Genomic DNA, 15399 nt, shown 5'->3' with positions numbered 1-15399 from the left:
CGGATTTCACCACTTCCCGTTCTAGTTCACCGTTCACTCCAAGGTGCCTGGAAGCCAGAGGCCGGGCCCACAGAGAACCGGGGCTGCCGTGCGTAAGGGCGCGAGTGTGCACGGACTGTGGGTGAGTGTGCCTGCGGGCGAGTTCTCCCGGGGGCACGAACACCCCTGGGGGGTGTGGGCTGGCTGCCGCCCGCCCCTCCCTGTCTGTGCGAGAAGCTGCCGGAGCAGAGCTCTGCTGTGCCCGCCAAATGCAGCTGAGCAAGCAGAGGAATAGAAGATGCAACGTGACCCCCACTCTGGGCCGGAAGGAAGTGTTTGCAAGTCAAGTCATGGCTCTGGGAATCCAGAATGTTCCCTGAAAACCTCGGGCCTCTGAGGGTGGGGACAAGGGTTGGCCGTGGGCAGTGCAGGAGGCTGGTGACAGCTGCTGCCCACTTCCACCCTCCCCCGGGCTTCTGGACACTGTCCCTGGCCCCTGGGGAAGGGGGACAGCAGGCCTTGTGCAGTCTCCCAGCCTCCGGCTCCTGGATCTGCAGGGCCGGCCTTGTCCCCATCAGCGCCAACCCCATCCCCAAGAATGGCCCCACTGGCCCCCAGGCAGCTCTGCCCTTAAAAGGAGCTTCCCCTGGGGACCCCTGTCTTGGGAATCCCAATCTGGAGCTGGAGGCGGGAATCCAGGCCCTAGGAACCTTGTCCTGTCCCCAAAGGTCACAGCATTCTCCAGCTCTGAGGAATTCCGTGTCCTTCCCAGGCAGGGCTGTCCGGGGCGGAAGAGGCCTCGGGCAGTGGGGGGTGGGGGGACGGCCAAGTAAGCGGACAGTGGGGAAGCCGCCCCTGCCCACCCCTCCCCGGGCTTCAGGGCGCGTTGAGCGGGGCTCCCGGCCATCCCACCCGGAGCTCTGCCGCCCCAGCCTGCTCCCAGGCTCGACTCTCACTGGCGCCTCCCAGGGCCAGGCTCCTGCTGACGTCCGTGCGTTGCCCTTCCATGCAGTGACGTCATAAGCTCTCCTGTTATTTATAAGATGTCTGTAGACTTTCTCGGGTCTTAATGTAAATAATCATAGCGCCTGGGCACCTTTCCTTCCTCCTCTCAGTCCTCGACGCAGTCACACCGCGTGTTACACAGGGTAGAAGCGAGAGGGTGGCAGATTTAAAATTCATGGGAGAAGGAACTTTCTAGCAATAAAGCAGCACAGGGCGGTGGGGCCTGGCGGCATCAGCCGTGTTCCTCCGGAAGGGAGCGGGTGAGGCTGGCGACCCCGTTTCTCAGGAAGCACGACGAAGGCTGGTGCCAAAGCAAGGCCAGTCTAGGTGGCACCCAAGTGCCTCCCAAGCCCCCTTTTTGAGATCCCCGTTCCCTTCTTTCTCCCAGAGGCCTCGAAGTGACAATGGTTGTCGACGTCCAATATCCAGAACCCAGAAGTGCTCGGGGGCAGCCTGCCTGCTGTCTGGTTCACAAGCAGCTCCCCACCTGCTGCCTCTTACCCGAAGCCTCCTCTCTCCCCCTGTCTCTTGGTCCACCTGGCGTCCACCTGTGTGTCCTGCAAGTCCAGGTCAAACGTGACCTCTCGGACCCTCCACCAGGTGCGACGCTGCCCCCTGGTGTGTCCCCAGTGTCCGGGTCTCCAGGGACAGGTCGTGCAGATTTTTCTGATGCAGGTTTTAACCGTGAGCGCTGCACTCTCCCCAGTGTCCCAGATCAGACAGGGAGCCCCGCGGTCGCCCCAGCTGATCAGGACTTTGTCGTGACACCCGTCACTGCTGACCTGTACACGAGTCAGGTAACGGCTCTCACGGCTCTCCGTTCCCGGAGATCGAAGTGTCACCGTCGCTTTACTCCCAACCACGGTGCTGTGAGCTGCGAGGATTGGCAAGTGTCTGCAGTTCTCACAGTGAAGGCCCGCTCTCCTGACCGAGGGCGGGGACGGAGCACAGGCACGAGGGGACTGGGGCAGGAGGCGGCGGGGTCCCGCCCGCGGCACGCAGGCAGCCTTGCGGGGTTTTCTTTGCCCCCCTCCCCTCGTTTTCCTGCGTCCACACATGCCTATAGTGTCAGCCGTGCCACGCACTCACTTTTCTGTTCTTTTTTCACTTAGCACGTCAGACGCGGCCCCCCCAGGACGCAGGCCCGACCGCAGTCACCTCCACCACGGCGCCAGGTCCCCTCTGTCCCCGCGCCTTTGCTCGCCAGGTGACTTCCAGTAGTCAGTCACTTAAATTTCATCCTAAGTGCTGAGGGGTCTTTCTGAGCCTGTCCTGTACGTGTCTCGGGAGTCACCGGAGCGACTTCTGCGTGGGTCAGCCCGGGAACGACATTGCTGGTCAGGGAATCTGCACGTTTGTGTGACTCAGTGTTTATCGACGAGGTGTCCTCAAAACACAGAAGGAAGGAAGGAAAGAGCGAAAGAGAAACCAGGCCACGCGGCCCCAGGAAAGGCTGTTGGGTTTCTGGGTGTAGGAAGGAGGACCTCACGCCTTAAAACCAGAAAACACTCACGCAGCACACGTGTGCACACGCGTGCACACTCACGCCCGTTCGACTGCTGGGCGCGGCCCCTCCACCCTCCGCAGAGCTCGGGCCGGCACCGCTGCCATGCCCGCTGTGCCCACGGGGCTGGGGGTGGGAGCTGACCGCTGGCGCTGCTGCAGGTGCTGGGGCAGTGGGAGGGTTGAGTCCCCAGACCCGGCACAGAAGGTGTCCACCCTGTATTTGGGGATCCCGGGGCCCCCGCCGGTGCCGAGGGGAGCTTTCCCTCCACCTCCAGGACTGCCCAGGTGGTCAGGGGGTGTCCTCCCCCGCCTGCCCCCATCAGGCACCCCGGGGACCTCCACCTTCCCTGGTGCTTCCTGCTCCAGGGGACTTCAGGGGTCCAGCCGCCTCTGACACCAGCTCCAGGAAGGAGGACTCAGATGAGCTCACACCTTCCAAACGCAGCCGGGCAGGCGGCCGCCCGGGGCCCAGGCAGCTCCCTGTCGCCGCGCTTTTGTAGCTCGCAGCCTGTGACTCAGGGCTGGCTGGTTTCCCGGGCTGGTTTCCTTTTCCTTTTGCCATAAATAAAATCAAGATGAGCTGAAGGCGTCTCTCAGGGGTCTTTGCACCGACTTGTCAGTGGCACAGACAAGGGCCCTGAAGCTGGGGCGGCGCAGGCCTCTCCCAGAACCACGCAGGCAGAGCCCCAGAGGGTCCGAAGCAAAGTCGGCGGAAGGAAGGGCTGTGCTGGGCATCCTGGGCAGAGGGCACCACTGGCCGTCGGCACCCCCTCCACCCACCCGGCCCTGCACTGCCCTTTCCTCCTCCTTCATCCCAGAAGCCCCCGAGGGAGGCAAGGCAGAGAGGAGAGGAGAGGCGGGCCCAACGGAAAACAGGAAAGGGGGAGGCAGATGGGAGAGCGGGTGTGAGCTCAGAGGAAGGGGGACAATGGGCTGGGAAGGGGGAGGAAGGCGGGGGCTGGGGGGGCATCTGGGCCATCTGCCCTCCTGGGCTCAGGCCTGGATCTTGCTGCCCCTGGTTTCTCGCCCTGTGGCCCGCCCCCATGCTCCCTCCATTGATTCCAGGGTTGGAGGCTCACGTGTCCCCATCAGGGCTCCCAAGGCCACAGGAGGGGAAACTCACCTGGATGTCCCTCCTCAACTGAGAACGTCCCTGGGGAGCCCACGTTCTAGTATGAAAGTTACCCCCTTAGAACTCTGCTCTTACGTTTTTTAAATTTACTTTTCTTATTGTAAAAGACACACACCCAGAAGTGTGTTTATGATGGCGACGTGGAGTTCAAAGAATAATAAGATAAAAATTGCACCAAATACAGCCCAGTCTCTTCGGGGTGCTCCAGCAGACTTGGGGACCAGGGTGTCGGGTGAGGAGGCAGCCCCTGGAGACACAGGCGACGGGAGGGAGTCTGCCATCCAAGGGCTGGTGACCAGGCCAGCGGCCATCCTGGGCCCTGGAGATGCCTGTGAACCACGGGGCCCAGGGGCCCCATCCCCAACACGGGGAGGGAGCCGGCGCTCTGCCGCTGGGAGCATCTGAGAAAGCCCTCAGGCGGGCGAGCTGCCCTGAGTTGGCAGGGCCCGGGACTTGGGAGGGACCCCAGAGGTGTCTGCTGCCCGCCCAGCTTAAGAAGAGGGACAGTCTCACCCACCACGGGACTCTCCCCATCACTGTTCACCATAGTTTTACCCCAAGTTCACGGAAGTCGTTTGGTTTCACTTTTTGAGCCTCATAGAGACGTGTCCTGTATGTCGCTTACTAACCGTGTCCACATGGTTATCAAGGGGGTGTAACGGGAAGCTGGGCGGGGCTGAAGTCGCAAGTGGGCGGAGGGAGGCCGCGGAGGCCAGCAAGGGCAGGGGGAGACGTGCTGGGGGGGGTCGGGACTATGAGGGGGCGGGGCGGTGGCTGTGACCGCTGACTGACGGCTCCCTGAGCGGAACATGGGGCAAACCCCGGCTGCTCCCTCCTCTCGCCTCCAGTCTCAGCCAGCACCTCCCCTGGGCTGAAACTCAGGGACACCAGTCGACAAGGGAGCCAGGAAGTGTGGTTTCAGAGCACAGAGTGGAGGGGAGGGTGGGGATGGATCTGAGCGTGAGCGGCCCTCGTCTGAGTTCACGTGCACGTCTGTGCAGTGTCCCTGCCTGAGGGGCGTTGGGCGGGTTCCAGTCTTCTCTCTGACGTGTGTCAGAGAGGTGCAGTTGTTTCTCTAGAGTGTTTTCCAAACTTTCTGACCACAGTATTTTCATTATGACCCAAGGCAAATACACAACTGAAACCAGTGCTTATGAAGCAATACTTACCCTCAGGGTGTATGATACCTGCTGGTGTTTTCTACTCTATTTATTATTATTATTATTATTATTATTATTATTATTGTTTTTACTATCATCATCATCACCATCATCGCCATCATCATCACCATCATAATCACCACCATCATCACCATCACCACCATCGTCATCACCATCAACACCATCACCACCATCATCACCATCACCACCATTGTCATCACCACTGTCATCACCACCATCACCACCATCAATACCATCATCATCACCATCAACACCATCATCACCATCACCATCAACATCATCACCATCACCATCAACACCATCACCATCATCATCACCACCATCACCACCATCGTATCATCATCATTACCATCACTGCATCTCATAAAATCAACTTCATCACTCACCAATGGATACGCAGTTTGCAAGCCACGGCTCCAGGGTGCTTATCTAAGAATGGCATTGTAGTGATGATGTCGCATGTACATCTTTCATTCTACTGGGAAACGTCAGACAGCTTTCCAAAGCAGTACAACTCCATGTACCCATCAGCAGTGCAGAAAATAGCTTGCCATTCTTACCAACATGTGGTGAGGACACAGTGGAATCTCATTGTAGGTTTTAATTGGCATTATTTACTAACAAGCAAGAGTAATTTTTCATTTCTTTATGGGCTGTTCCTCCATCTTTTCTGTGACATTTGTTAAGCCCATCTTTCTTTTGTGTCGTTTGATTTTTTCTTTTTATAATTTGTAGATGTTCTTCATGTATTCAGGATACTAATCCTTTGTAGCAAATGTCTTTTCTGTTTTAAGCTTGTCTTTTCACTTTTATTTTTGTGTCTTTTTATGAACAATTTTTTTCTTGAGGATAGTTGCATGCATCAGTCTTGTCATTTATGGATGAATGTTTCGCATTTTGTTTAAGAAATTCTTCCTCCACTTGTGATCACAAAATATTCTACATGGTCAGTTCAAAATTTTTTTCCTTTTACACTTACATTCCTTTAATGTATTTGGAATTTATTACCATTTTTGAATCACGGTCTGAGAGAAGGATTCAATTCCTTCTTAACTAACATTCCTGCACCATTTGTAAGGCCCATCCTTTCCTGCTGGGCTGTAATTGTCTGTTTCCATATCTGTGAGGGTGTACGTTGGAGCTTTCTACTCTTGTTTGGTTAATCTCTTTGTCTAACCCTCTGCTGATACAACGCTGTCTTAATTATTGTATATTTTAATATATCTTGATACCTAGCAAAGCAAATTCCTCACCTGGTTCTTCTAGAATATCTTAACAATGCTTAGACATTTGTTCTTTCATACAAATCTTGATTCAATTTGTGAAGTTCCAAAAAACTGTGGTTTGAATTGCACTGAGTCTGGACATCAGTTTAGAGACGCTGGACATCTTTATGAAGATTTTGGTCTTCCCATTCATGAACATGGTATTTCTCTCCACTCATGAATGTCTTCTTTGATGAATTTCCAGGGGGAAAGGATCTGATGTATTTATTTAACAGTTTGAATAAATAAATGTATTCAAAAGATTGAAAAGCTGCTTGTGGGGTGGGTGTGAGGGCGTATTAATTCCTCAGCATGTCCAGAGGAACCCTCTGGCCAAGAGATGCAGGTGCTGGCATTGAACTGCCCTGGCCTCTGTTCACTGTCTGGGGGGCACAGGGCACCACGGTGTCTGCTACATCCGAGGAGCAGGATGTTAAAAAGGCATTCCTACAAGCGCAAGGCCCGTTCCAAGTCCACCTATTTGCTGCAATGAGCTTTTAATTTTTTCACATGTGGACACAAATCAAAGATTTCATTTCTCATATTTTTGAAGTGGCCTTCTAGGAAAAAGGGTTTTTATTTGCCCCACTGTCTCTTTGCCACTCCAGCGCTTGGTGTGCTGCGTTGAATGATGTCCCCACGAAATTCATGTCCTTCCAGAACCTCGGTATGTGACCTTATTTGGATACAGAGTCTTTGCAGATATAAATAGTTAAGGTGAGGTCACACTGGAGTAGGGGGGACCTAAATTCATGACTGGTGCCCTTATAAGAAGAGAGAAGGAGACACACAGGGAGAAGACACCGCGTGAGACAGAGGCAGGCATTGGAGTGATGTCCCCACAAGCCAGCGGACACCAAGATCGCTGGCAACCATCAGAAGCCCAGAGAGAGACCGGCAAGGATTCTCCCTCACGGCCTCAGAAGGAAGCGGCCCTGCCGACACCCTGGCCTCAGACGCCCAACCTCCAGAACTGAGACACTAGATTTCTGCGGTTTAAGCCCCCCGGCCTGCAGTACTTTGTCACGGCAGCCACAGGACACTCACATGCCCGATGGCTGTGACACACCTAGATGGACGTGTCTCACCTGAGCTGACTGGTCTTTATGGCTGGGCCCGGGGTCAGGAGAGCCTGAGACAGGCTTGGGTCTTCAGAGGTCATGTCACGGGAGGGGCCACAGGCATGTGCTCCGGAGAAAACAGGGGAAGGGCTGAGGGGCAGGGCCTGGGCTCTCCCGGGGCCACTTGAGGGGCCACCTCCCCTGCCCCCAGCCATGGCCCTGTCATTGGTGTCCCAGCGTGGTTCAGGATCGTTCTGGAAGGCCAGAAGCCCTGGGACGGAGACGAGAGCTCTGCTTCCCAGGGTGTGAGGAGCGAGGAAGGCAGCGGCCAGGGTCGCGGCTTCTCCAGGGGCCGCAGGAGGGGCCCCGCAGTGGGAGCCGCCCCCAGCCCGCAGATGGCGCCCGCATCAGTGATCGGCACTTGGCGCTCCTGTGTGATACCAGGTCCCATCCTGGCCACTCGACAGTCGTCACCAGACACAGAGGCACCCTCCAGGACACTGGGCCCAGTGAGACGTTTCTTTGGGGAAGCCATGGAGGTGCTCACAGGAGCGGCCACACGAGGAGAGCACCCTGTGGAGGGGCGTCTGACAGTACCGGCTGGTGGCTCCCACTGCACTGGCTGCAGAAGGCCTGCAGGCGTGACCGGGAGACCCCACCAACGTGTCCGGCTCAGGGGCTGCTGGACCCACCCGCACACCCTCGGCTGCTCCCGCCACGACGCCCCGGAACCAGGGTGCTGCCCCAGCCAGTGGGACCTGGAGCCCGGGAAGGAACCCCACGGCGGGGCAGGCACGGTTGATTAAATTATGGGCCATTGCTGATTAATAAATAACGTCCAGGCCCCTCCCCTCCCCGGGGTGAGGCTGGGGCTGAAAGGAGGGTCTGAGCTCTAATCCGGTGGCTCCTCCCTCTGGTGACCAGCCCTGTCCTCCCTCCCAGTGTCACCTCACCAGCACAAGCCCAGGTGTGGATGAAAGGGCTTGTTAGGAAGGACAAAAGATGCTCCTCTCACCCCACCATGCAGGGAATTCCACGGGTTTCAGAAGCCCCGTGCCAGCACCAAATGTCCCAGGTGTCACCCCCAGCCCAGCTCTCCATACTGTGGTGGTCTCCTTCCTACCCCACCCCGGGGCCCCAGACCCCAGGTGGCATTTGAAGTTCTTGGGGTAATTCCTGCTTGGGGTCTTTACATCTGATCCTCTGTAGGAGCAAAGCTAAAGTTGCCTTTTCCCTGTTATTTTACTTTTTGAATCTTAAATAAAATTTACTAATTTTGACCACCACCGCCGCCGCCACCACCAGTGACACAGGGGGTGCATGATTAAATGCCAGCTAGCTGCCGTGTGCCGCGTGCTCCCAGCGGGGTGCAGACTGAGGCAGCAGACACCTGAACCGTCTCTAGCAAAGCGTTGTACCAGCTGTAGTGACATGAAATTGACATGCAGTAAACTGCAGATAAAGTGTACAGTTTGTACACCTGGAAATCCATCACCACCATCCGCATGGTGAACAAATAAATCACCATGTGATTCGCAGAAGTGGCCTGGGCCCCTTTGTCATCCATCCTTCCTGGCACCCCACCCCCACCCCAGCCCAGGCAATGACTGGTCCACTCTGTGGCACCTCCTAGGATCTTCCATTAAGGGAGTCCTGGTACGTAACTTCTGTCTGGCTTCTTTCACTCAGCACAATACTTTGACTGACTTAGTGGCGAGCTCTCCCCTCTCCATTCTTCTGGCCCTGGGTGTGAGTCCCTTAGCCCTGAATTTGTTGGATGTCCTAGCTGGTTCCCGTGAAAAGAGAGCATGAGATGGGGGCTGAGTCCAAGTACTTTATGGGAACTGTGATCCAGGGTCAGGAGGGGTGCAGGGAAAGATGGCAGGTGATGACAGGATGTGAGCTGAGCAGCTCGTGTGGCTACTGGGCGCTCAATCCTCTTCCTAAGTCGGAGTCTGCTCCTGACCATCAGGCATTACTATTCCAAGGGCAGGGAGGGCCCTCACGTTCACTGAAACCCCTTTCAAACCCTCAATAGATCTCAATCATTCTATCCAGTTGTACGCATGTCTTAGTAATTCACTCACACTAGGCATCTTACGGTTTTGTCACTGTTGTGAAGGCATTTCTTCCATCATATTAAAATTGATTATTGTTGACTTATGAGAAAACTATTTGTGTGTTTTTAAGCTGACCTCATCTCAAGCCCCCATTCCCAATTAAAAAATTTTTTTAATTAACTTATTTTTAAGTTTTTGTGGGGGAGGTAACTAGGTTTACTTATTTATTTATTTTTTTGGAGGAGGTCCTGGGAATTGAACCCAAGACCTTGTGGATGCTAAGCATACACTCTACCACTTGAGCTACACCCTCTCCCATCCCATTCTCAATTTTTATTTATTCTAACATCTCTGCAGTGTTGCGACTGTTTTCTCTTGGAATTACTGAATGAACAATGCTGTCATCTGCAAATACTCAATTCCAATACTTATTAATTTCTTTCCTTGCCTTATCACATTGTCTAGGATCTCAAGGATAGTCAGATGTTTATTCTTATCAAGTGATTACCATTTTAAAACGATTTTTAAAGGAATGTGCAATATTTTACAATGAATTTCGGATGTCTGACAGGTAGCATTTAACAAGGAGGTCTGTTTTGCACCACATCACAAGAGGTTTTACCAAGAGTTATGGAATGCCATTAAATAGCTTGAGATTGATTCACATGGTCACATGGCTTTTGCCCTTTGACCTGCTAAAGTGGAGATTTGCAGTAATAGGTGTGCTGATGTTGACCCATCTTAAATTCCTGAAATAGGTTAACGTTCAGTGAGTGCACAGATGACTCCACTTGGCAGGGTTCTATTTTGATGAGGGAGACGAGTCTTCAGTGTGTGTGTGCATGCACACGTGCACTATCTTGGCACTGATTTGAGCTCCTCTCAATGCCTGATACATAACTGCATGTACTTCTTAACAGAAGTTGTGCCAATTCTCTTGAATTATATTTGGGACATGGGGCTTCTAAGCCAGGTGGCTTCACACGGGTCTTGCTCTCCCACATCTAAGCTATGACTTGGTGGGAGAGGGGGACATAGAAGATTAGGCACCTTTGCTGGAAATCAACTAACCATACACACATGAATCTGCTTCTTAATTCTCTACTTTTTTTCTATTGATCTGAATGTCTATCCTTTTACCAGCACTGCACTGTTTCAATTACTGAAGCTTTATGACAAATTATTGAAATCAGGCAGAGTATGTTTTCCAACTTTTTCCCCCTTTTGACATTGTTTTGACTATTCTTGATCCTTTGCGTTTTAATATAAATTTTACAAGCAATTTGCTAATATTACCAACAAAATCTGCTGGAATTTAGCCCAGTATTGAGAGAATTGACATCCTAACAATATTGAGTCTTCTGATCCAAACACATGACATAACTATCTTTTTATTTGGATCTCCTTTAATATCTCTCCATGGTGTTTTGTAGTTTTAGCATACAGATCTTGCATGTATTTTATTAACTTTATTCTTAGGTAGTTCATGATTTTATGCTACTGTATCTGCGTTGTTGTAAAATTTAATTTGCAAGACTTCATTGCTAGAATACAGAAATACAACCAAATTTCGTATTGCCCTTATGTCCTGCAGCCTTGCTAAACTCTCTTATTACTTCTAATAGCTTATATGTAGATTCCCAAGATTTTCTATATATGATCTATCTCATGTCCAAATAGGCACTTTTATTTCTTCCTTTCCAGTCTGTACACCCTTTATTTCTTTCTCTTGACTAAGGCTTTCCTGTCTAAGATCTCCAGAAAAACATTGAATGGCAATGATGAGAGTAGCACCTTTGTTCCTTGTCTTAGGGAAAAAGCATTCAGTTTTTCGACATGAAGTATCATGTTATCCATAAGCTTTTGGTGAATGTCCCTTATCAGAATGAGGAAGTCCCTTTCTACTCCTTTGCTGAAATTTTTAGAATGAACAGGTGTTTAATTTTGTCATACTCATTTTCTGAATTTAGGGAAATGATCCTATGATTTTTCTCCATTATTCTATTACTGCAGTGAATCACATTGGTTTTTAAATGTTAAGCCAACCTTACATTGCTGGAATAGACCCTATATGGCCATGGTGTACTATCCTTTTTCTATCTTACTGGACTTTATTTGTGAACTTGTTGCTAAGGACCTTTGCACGTGCATTCATGAAGGGTATTGGTCTGCAGTTTTCTCTTCTTGTAGTGTCTTTGTCTGATGCCAGGGGCGTGCAGGCCTCATGAAATGAACTGAGAAGAGTTCCCTCCTCTATCTGACGGAAAAGCTTGTGTAGATTTGCACTTATTTCTTCAATAAATATCTTAGAATACTCACTAGCGAAGCTATTGGGCTAGGGGTTTTCTTTCTAGGAAGATTTTGAGTTATGAATTCAATGTTTTCAACAGATATAGATCTATGTAGAGTTCTAAAATTTCTTCTTGTATCAGTGTGGATAATCTGTGTCTTTCAAGGAACCGGCACGCTCTGTCTCAGCTACAGAATACATTAGCCAAGGTGGAATTCTTTGTGATGCTCTTTATTGTCTTTGAAATCCTGCAAGATCTGTAGTAATGTTCATCCTTTCATTCTTGATACTGGCAATTACGTTAGCACTCTTTTCTCTTGATCAATTTGGCTAGAGTTTCTAATAAACAAAAGAAACAAAAAAGCTAGTTTTTGTTTCAATAATTTTCTGTATTATTTGTCTGTTTTCTATTCATTGGTTTCTGTCCTGATCTGTAGTATTTGCTTTCTTCTACTTCCTTCATGCTTACTTGTCTGTTTTTCCCCTTCTAGTTTTGTGAGATGAAATCTGAGGTCATCTTTCTGAGATCTTTCTTCTTTTCTAATGTGAACATTTAGAAATATAAGCATGTTTCCCGCTAAGCACTGCTAAGTTTCTTCCACCAATTTTGGTATGTTGTGTTTTCATTTTCAGTTAATTAAAATAATATTTTTATTTCTGTGAGATTCCTCTCTGACTTGTGGTTTATTCAGAAATATGTTGCCTAAAATTTTCAAATATTTAGGAAGTTCACAGATAGCCACTGTGTAGGATTTATATCTTTTGAATTTGTTAAGGTACATTTTATGGCCAGAATATGGTCTATCTTTGTGAATGTCCACATGCACTTGGGAAGAATATATTCTTCTTCTCGAGAATTATTGCTGGATGGAGTTTTCTGTAAATATCAGTGAAGTCTAGGTAGTTTATAGCTTTGCTCATGTCTTCGATGCCCTGATGTATTTTCCTTTCTGCTTGTTCTAACAATTATCAACAGCAGAGTGTTGACAGCTTTAACTGGGAACCTGTCTATTTCTCCTTCCAGTTTTGCTTCCTATATTTTGAAGCCTGTTGTTTAGGTACATGCTCATCTGTGACTGTGCTGTCCTCTTAGAGAACTGATTCCTTCACCATTATTTAGTGTCCTGCTTTATCTGTGAAAATATTCCTTCTTCTAAAGTCTGCTGATATCAAGATAGCTACTCTGACTTTCTTTTGGCTAGTGATTGAATGTTGTATTTTTTCCCCTTATGATGTAAATCTACCTATATTTAACATGGATTTCTTGTAAACATAATATAGATTAACAAAAAAATCCAATCTAACCATCTCTACCTTTTAACTGGTGTGTTTAGGCCATTCACGTTTAATGTGATCATTCGTGATTGGATTAAAATGATAACTTTGCTAGGTGTCTTCTATTTGTTTCACCTGTTTTTGTTTGTTTGTTTCCCTTTTACTCATTTTCTGCCTCCTTTTCGTGAACTGAGTACTTTTTATCATTCTGTTTTATGTCTTTTTGATTTATTACTTTTGCCTCTTTAAAAACATTTTAGTGGTTGCGCTAGGATTTACAATATAAATCTTACAGTAACTGGAATTTACCTTCAAAGAGCATTAGACCCCTTCACATGCAGCTTAACAGCCTCACAATGATATATTCCCAATTTCTCCCTCCCACCCTTCCTGCTGTCATTACCATGCATTTTACTCTTATACTATCAACACAAAACAATGCTATTGTTTTTCCTCTAAATAGAAGCTATAATTTATAGCAATTAAAAACAAGGGGAAAAAAGAAGTGTATCTTATCTTCATTTCTCGCGTTTGGGGTACTCTTCATTTTTTGGTGAAGATCCAGTTGGCAGAATGATATCATATTCTTCCTGACTGATGAACGTCATTTATCATTTCTCTTAGAGCAGGTGTGCCAGCATTAAACTTCTGGAGTTCTTGCTTGTCTGAGATAGTCTTTTTTTCAGCCTTAACTTTTTAAAGATATTTTCACTGGTATAGAATTCTGAACAGACACTTCTTTTCTTTGAGGCTTATAAAGACATTCCTTCACTGCCATTTGCCTTGCATGGTTTCTGAAGAGAATTCTGCTATAACTCATCTTTATTTCTGTTCACGTGGTGTATCTATTTTTTTCTCTAGCAGCCTTTGAGATTTTTTTTCTATGTCTTTTTCTCTCGGCAGCTTGACTATGTCATGTGCAGAGGTTTTTTGTTTTGTTTTGTTTGTTTGTTTTACTTTGGGGGGACGTTTATCCTGATGCGTGTGCTCTGTGCTTCCTTGATCTGTGGTTTGATGACTGTCATTAATCTTGGGAAATGTTCAGCCATTTTTCTTCAGATGTTTGCTTTAATCTTCTCTCTGTTTCTTTTCTTTCTTTCTTTTTCTTTTCTGTGCTTTCTTTCTGTGATTCCAATTATATGGACATCAGACTGTTTGATATTGTCCCACAACTCTTGGATGCACAGCCCCATTCCTTCTTCACTCTTTTTATTCTTTATGTTACAATTTATTTAATTTATTTTGTATATGTATTTTTATTGAAGTATAGTCAGTTTACAATGCTGTGTCAATTTCTGATGTACAGCATAATGCTTCAGTCATACATGAACATGCATATATTTGTTTTCATATTCTTTTTCACCATAAGTTACTAAAAGATACTGAATATAGTTCCCTGTGCCCTACAGTATAAACTTCTTGTTTATTTAATATATATTAGTTAGTATCTGCAAATCTTGAACTCCAAACTTATCCCTTCCTACCCCCTTTCCCCACTGGTAGCCGTAGAAAAGTCATTTCTAAATTCTATTTTAAATTTCCCAGTTAGAGGTCAGGTTTATATCCATTCTGTCCCCAGAGGCCACAACTCTCGGTTGTAATTCAAGAGTTTTGAATTAAGTGATGCAGCTTCTACCCATTTCCTTTATTTGGAGATTAATTACCTTAGCCATCCCATTAGAGTTCAAGAAGCAATCAGTGGTCCCTGAGTACTTTTGGCCTTTAGCCTCACGCGTGCTCTGGGATGTGCTTCGCAGGTGACATTCTTAACGCCTCGGCTAACGTGCCTGGTCGTAAACACCCATCCACGGTTCAAGCGAAGCAGCTGAAGGTGTGTCTCCCACTGATGCCCATAGTGCTTCACCTCGTAACTTCTCAGGTATCATCCTGTGTGGGGAAAAAATATAAATGTGACCCCCTTCTTTGCTAACTGGAGGTGAGAAGCATCAAATCAGAACACCTAATTTTTTGCTCTAATGTGGCTTTCGGGATTTAATCTCTGGAAACTCTCATTTCTGTGTTACGATTTAGATAATTTCTATAGAGTCACTATCAGATTCACTGATTCTTTCCTCGGCGGAGGTGAGTTTACAGACAAGCCTGTCAAGACCATCCTCCATCTGTTTACTGTGCTTTCCCTTCTCCGCATCACCCGTTTTATTCTGTCTCGCCATTTCCATCTCTTTCAAGGCAGTACATTGCTTTAAGGAAACATTAAAAACAACCTAAATATCATTAATGATGGCCTCACTAAGGATGCTATTTCCATGGAATATGTGTGTAATCATTTGCGTAAAGGCACATATTCTGACATGGAAGGAGCTACAACACATATTGTATTAATAAAACAAGTTTTAGAACCACGAGCATTGTCTCATATATGTTTTGAATTTTCGCAAAACAACTTTCTACATTGCTAGGGTAACAGAAAACTATAAAATGCATTTTTAAAACAGCGGAAGTATAGTGATAGGGAATAACTTGGCAGGAGATGGAGATTCAGAGGCAGGTCAGGGGACGTTATCTTTATTAGTAACATTTGGGTTTTTTACTGTGAGCTGTAATCGCGTTAGCTGTATGTCTTCAGCCCGCTCTGGCTCTGATTGGGGGCGAGGGTGGGTGGAAGAAGGATGCTCAGACAAGGG

The sequence above is a fragment of the Camelus bactrianus genome, chromosome 1 (genome assembly GCF_048773025.1).
Source record: "Camelus bactrianus isolate YW-2024 breed Bactrian camel chromosome 1, ASM4877302v1, whole genome shotgun sequence".
Taxonomy (NCBI): Eukaryota; Metazoa; Chordata; class Mammalia; order Artiodactyla; family Camelidae; genus Camelus; species Camelus bactrianus.
The sequence above is the reverse complement of the archived record's forward strand: the minus strand, read 5'-3'. Positions refer to the sequence as shown.